At 40.6% G+C, this 6,360-nt stretch overlaps 1 long non-coding RNA gene across 1 annotated transcript; it reads right to left on the reverse strand.

The window, feature by feature from the left end:
* Positions 1-375: 375 nt before the first annotated feature.
* LOC119742418 lies at positions 376-2,918 on the reverse strand. Its single transcript, XR_005272847.1, has 2 exons — positions 2,731-2,918; positions 376-1,042 (listed from the first exon to the last, which is right to left on the reverse strand). It is a non-coding gene; the product is annotated as an uncharacterized LOC119742418 (long non-coding RNA).
* Between the last annotated feature and the right edge of the window lie 3,442 nt (positions 2,919-6,360).

A 6,360-nucleotide genomic window follows, 5' to 3' on the forward strand; every position in this document is an offset into this window, starting at 1 on the left:
GATACTTGTCTGAGGCCAAAAAAATAAGTCTTCGGTTTCTGGTACGGAGCTTGCCCAAAAATTGGTGCAGCGACGCAGCATTTAAAAAAAAAAAAATTTTCTTCAAATGTCGGTGATGACTGCAAATGGTGACCGACTAAATTTAGTGCAAAATATATGTGAGCCTGCAGAGGCCACATAAAGCTTTTGCTCGATAGTAACCCCATCTAAAAACACATTAAACTTGTGTAGCAGCAGGATTTCAGTCAAACCAGTGAGTTGGGCGGTTTTGAGACATAATCTTACAATGAAAACACTTTTTAAGTTGGCTGTCGCGCATGGCTACAGTGACGCGCGCGCATACCAGAAACTGGAGCCTTTTTTTGGGGGGGGGGGGCCTAAAGTACTTGAGGCCCAATTCCAACACGATTTCTGGTCAGATATTCCATCCAACAGATAATCACATCAAAAATGTGGGAGAAATTGCGGTCACAAAAGATAACTTCTTTCCAATCAATAAACCGGTAATTTTTGCTCAAATCTTCATAAAAATGGATTTTTGAACACTGATTGAAACTCATCTTACATCGTAGGGCATTGCCGAGTCATTTGGAGGCAAGTCCTGTTTCGGCCAAATTTCATAAGAAATGTTAGGTTGAACCCTTGCAATTTGTTATGAGTTTTGGTTAAAAAAACCCAAAACTACTTGAAACTAAAAGAGCGAACTGTGAAGAAAGTTTAAAACTGCACCTTGAAGAAATACCTTACAATACAATGGCATAATTATCTCTAGAAATTTGGTCTTAGGGCATACAATCAAACCCCCCCCCCCACTTGATCAACCTAGCCCCACCCCTTATTAATCTTGATTTCCCACACTAAATATTAAGCAATGTTTAGAATCAAGAATTGAAGGCGACATGTTGACGCATCTATGGCATGCATCGTTTTATGAAGCGTGGGTAGAAGCAGACATCCCTGATATGCATGCGGTATAGGATCCAGGTCAAGAAACGTCCAGTCCGAGACCGTAGCCTCCGTGAGGACAGGTACCGTACTTCCTCTGTGGAGGGAATAAATACAAGAAATATTCAGTACGCACAAATTTGGCTAAACTGGGGGCCATTAGATGGAGCAAGGTTCAATCAAGGACCATAGTATACAAATATGGAATGTTTGGAGTGGTGTAGTAAACCTAGCCGCCTCAGGTTATCAATGGACATTCTATTTTCCTGAGGGGAAGCAAAGGGAAAATTGAATGCTCCACGGATCATCGACGGAGGCTAGTTTTACTTCGCCACGAGATAAGGCATTCAATATTTGTTTCATAACACTTCACCCACAGATTCTGCTAGGTTTTTAATACCTTAAATTACATAAATCTGAACACAGTTAAAATGAACTTCTATTTCAATACAAAATTGGTGGGTACTCTTCCAAACCACCCCTTCACAAAACGCTTGAATCCAACTCTGTGGCGCGCTCTCTTGGAAACAATACGCGCTACGCGCACGCCAGCATGCATTTGCACACAAAAACCGCACCATGGGTATAGTACTTTGGTTGCTAGTGGTATAGTACTTTGGTTGCTATGGGTATAGTATAGTCGAAGATGGTTGGACTAGTCGAAGATGGTTGGACTAGTCTAGTCGACTATTCAGGACCAGCCTACCGCGGCTGGTCGGGCCACGATTTATAGCTGGTTATCAATAGCAATTTGTCATAACATTGGGCAGAGGGGATCAACTACGATATCAAACAAAATGGCAGAAAAACAAAAATTGTGAGTACTAAATTCTACTTTCATGGCATAGTTTTTCTTTGTTAGTTTAGGATTCTGCCACTACTGTCACCATTGTACAATAAAATAATAAAATATGCAATCACTATTTAAATATTAGGCTCTGCCCTCCATCGAAGTATAAACACTGGTTACTCAGTGTGTCCCCCCCCCCCCCAGCGAAAGTGAAAAAATCATTCGGGTGGGACTCGAACCAACGACCTCCTGCTTTCTAGTGCAGATGTCTTACCATTCGACCACCGAGCTTAAAAGCTATTATTTGTGTAAATAAAACAGAAACATCAAGTGTTGAACAAATCTTCAGCGGATGTGCGAGCACCATTTTCTCACGGCTGTTGACATGTCAATAGTTTGACTAGAGTTGTACCCACTTTAATTTCAGTGCGCATGTGCTACGTACGTCACCAACCAACCACTATTCAACCATTGGTCCTAGATCCAACTTGCCCCTAGTGCACTCAACACTCCTTTTACCACTAAAGTTGCCGAGATCTGCAAGCGCATCTCAATTTAGTCACATTGGAAAATGACTCAGACTTGGACTCGACCATGATGACTCAAACTCAAGCTTGGTGACTCGTGACTCGAGTCACGTAAGTTCATCAAAAGAAAAAACCTAACGTAGGGATGGGAAAGGATCATTGAGGAATAATGTTTGGATGATAAAACATGGAGGGAAGGAATGGAGGAGTTTTTTGGGGGATGGGAATTAAAAGGAAAACACATTTTGGGTCTAAACAACATGTACACACACAACTATATACACCGGGATTTACATAAAAGACAGAATGGAGGATTAAAAAATAATTAGTTCGGTGAACAACTAAGAACAAGTGACTCGAGGACTCGGACTTGGACTCGAGGCTTGTGACTCGGGACTCGGACTCAAACTCGACGTTGGTGACCCAACTACAACACTGGTACTTGGTCACAGAGTCCACTGTACCTACCAGGTAATTCTGAGTTGACCACCCCAGGGTAGACAGGCAAAGGCCCCCAAGAGGTGACGACATGAAGCTAGTCCCTCAGCTCAGGATGGGTCTTCACCTGTAAGGCCAGGGTGTCGGAGTTGATGCCTGTACCGTCTGCTGTCTTATTAGGGATCATCTTGATGGACTTCAGGGAACCTGGGCGGGGAAAAAAAAATTACCAGATGGAAATTATCCTTTTTTATATTGGATTTTTGTTTGCCTTTGGCCGATATATTTAGCAAACACTGTACAGTTAGTGTTGTCCAGAAGGCTTAGGTGGGACTCAAACTAATGACCTCCTACACAAAGTTGGGTTAAGCACTGCTACATCAGACTCAGAACGGCCAGCTTGCCACAGCAAGCTCAGTGGTCGAGTGGTTAATGCGTCTGCACTAGGAAGCAGAAGGTTGGGCGTTCGTGTCCAACCCGAAGAAAGCTTATGTTTTTTTTTGTAGCAAGCCCTCAGACAACACTCGAGTGTACAAGTGTTTGTAAAATACTTCAGAGAAGGGCAACAAAAAAATTACACATATAAAAAAGAAGATCAATAATTATATGGATGAAATTGAAAACCAATTGTACTTTGGTTGATTCCTACTTTCTGATTCACAATTTCAAATTTCACAATCATCCAAATAGAATTGAGATGCAGACCAATGCAAATGAGACTTCACAGATGTTTGTCTTACCTGACTGGATAATTAAAAAAACAAACATTCATTTTGCACCTGTCAGTGCCACAAAACACCACCTGTATGTGCCATCACGTGGGCATACGTCATACATTGGGAATTTTAGTAAACATGAATTTCGTTTGAAAGATATAGCTTTCACTTCCAGCGATGTTATTTTGTCACTTTACATTAGTGTGCAAGGTTGCAGGATTTTATTGACGGTCATAGCTGAGAATATGTAAAAGCAAAGGGAAGAAATTTGTCTTCAGATTTAGTTCCTTGGGTGCTTTCAGGATAAAAGGAGAAAATAAACATTTATGTTTTCGGCCAAAATAGCCCAAATCTTGAAAAGTTTTCCATATCAGCGGTGATCCAAAATACTCATTTTGGGCCTGAAAATCCAACTTCATGGAATTATGTCAAATGTTCACACAAGGTAGGAAGAGGGCAGATATGAATCCTTGAGAGATTTCAGCTCACTTAAGTCAGGATTGAGGGAGAAAATAAACAATTCAGTTTTTGGCCAAAATAGCCCAAATCTTGAAAAGTTTTCCATGTCTGCGGTCATCAAAAATACTCATTTTTGGGTTCAAAATCTAACTTCACAAATTAAGTCAAATGTTCACACAAGTTAAGAGGAGGCCAGATATGAATCCCTGAGAGATTTCAGCTCACCTAAGGCAGGATCCAGGGAGAAAATAAACAGTTCAGTTTTCGGCCGAAAAAGCCCAAATCTTGAAAAGTTTTCCAAATCCTCGGTCATAAAAAATACTCATTTTTTGGGTTCAAAATCCAACTTCACAAAATTAAGTCAAATATTCACACAAGGTGGGAAGAGGCCAGATATGAATCCCTGAGAGATTTCACCTCACCTAAATCAGGATCCAGGGAGAAAATAAACATTTCAGTTTTCGGCCCAAATGGCCATCACCTTGAAAAGTTTTCCATATCCCTGGTCATGAAAAATACTCATTTTTGGCCAAAAAATCCAACTCCATGAAATTAAGTCAAATGTTCACACAAGGTGGAAGGAGGCCAAATATGAATCCCTGAGAGATTTCAGCTCACCTCAGTCAGGTTCCAGTGATAAAATAAACATTTCATTTTTGGACGAAATAGCCAAAATCTTGAAAAGTTTTCCATATCCGCAATCATAAAAAAATACTCATTTTTGGCCAAAAACCCAACTCCATGAAATTAAGTCAAATGTTCACACAAGGTGGGAAGAGGCAAGATATGAATCCCTGAGAGATTTCAGCTCACCTAAGTCAGGACCCAGGGAGAAAATTAACCTTTCAGTTTTCGGCGGAAATAACCCAAATCTTGAAAGATTTCTAAATCCGCGGTCATCAAAATTACTCATTTTTGGCCTGAAAATCCAACTTCACGACATTAAGTCAAATGTTCACACAAGGTGGGAAGAGGCCAGATATGAACCCCTGCGAGATTTCAGCTCACCTAAGTCAGGACCAAGGGAGAAAATTAACCTTTCAGTTTTCGGCCGAAATAGCCCAAATCTTGAAAGTTTTCCAAATCCGCGGTAATCAAAATTACTCATTTTTGGCCTGAAAATCCAACTTCACGCAATTAAGTCAAATGTTCACTCAAGGTAGGAAGAGGCAAGATATGAATCCCTGAGAGATTTCAGCTCACCTCAGTCAGGACCCAGGAAGAAAATCAACATTCCAGTTTTGGGCCGAAATAGTCCTCATCTTGAAAAGTTTTTGATATCCGCGGTCATCAAAAATACTAATTTTTTTGCCTGAAAATCCAACTTCACGCAATCAAGTCAAATGTTCACACAAGGTGGGAAGAGGGCAGATATGAATCCCTGAGAGATTTCAGCTCACCTAAGTCAGGAGCTAGGGACAAAATAAACATTTCAGTTTTCGGCCAAAATAGCCCAAATCTTGAAAAGTTTTCCATATCCGCAACCATCAAAATACTCATTTTTGGCCTGAAAATCCAACTTCACGACATTAAGTCAAATGTTCACACAAGGTGGGAAGAGGCCAGATATGAATCCCTGAGAGATTTCAGCTCACCTAAGTCAGGACCCAGGGAGAAAATTAACCTTTCAGTTTTCGGCTGAAATAGCCCAAATCTTGAAAGATTTCTAAATCCGCGGTCATCAAAATTACTCATTTTTGGCCTGAAAATCCAACTTCTAAACATTTAGTCAAATGTTCACACAAGGTGGGAAAAGGCAATCCCAGAGAGATTTCAGCTCACCTAAGTCAGGATCATGGGAGAAAATAAACATTTCAGTTTTCGGCCGAAATAGCCCAAATCTTGAAAGTTTTCCAAATCCGCGGTCATCAAAATTACTCATTTTTGCCCTGAAAATCCAACTTCACAAAATTAAGTCAACTGTTCACTCAAGGTGGGAAGAGGCTATCCCTGAGAGGTTTCAGCTCACCTTAGTCGATGTAGTCAGGATCCAGGGAGAAAAAAAACATTTCAGTTTTCGGCCGAAATGGCCCTCATCTTTAAAAGTTTTCCATATCCTGTGGTCATCAAAAATACTAATTTTCGGCCACTAAAACCAACTTCACGCAATTAGATCAAATGTTCTCACAAGGCAGCATGAGGCCAGATATGAATCCCTGAGAGATTTCAGCTCACCTAAGTCAGGATCCAGGGAGAAAATAAACATTTCAGTTTTCGTCCGAAGTAGACGAAATCTTGAAAGTTTTCCAAATCCGCGGTCATCAAAATTACTCATTTTTGGCCTGAAAATGTAACTCCATGAAATTAAGTCAAATGTTCACACAAGGTGGGAAGAGGCCAGATATGAATCCCTGAGAGAATTCAGCTCACCTTAGTCAGGATTCAGGGAGAAAATAAACAGTTCAGTTTTTGGCCGAAATAGCTCAAATCTTGAAATGTTTTCCACATCCGCAATCATCAAAAATACTCATTTTTCGCCTGAAAA

The sequence above is a fragment of the Patiria miniata genome, unplaced genomic scaffold (assembly GCF_015706575.1).
Source record: "Patiria miniata isolate m_02_andy unplaced genomic scaffold, ASM1570657v1 HiC_scaffold_6, whole genome shotgun sequence".
Lineage (NCBI taxonomy): Eukaryota > Metazoa > Echinodermata > Asteroidea > Valvatida > Asterinidae > Patiria > Patiria miniata.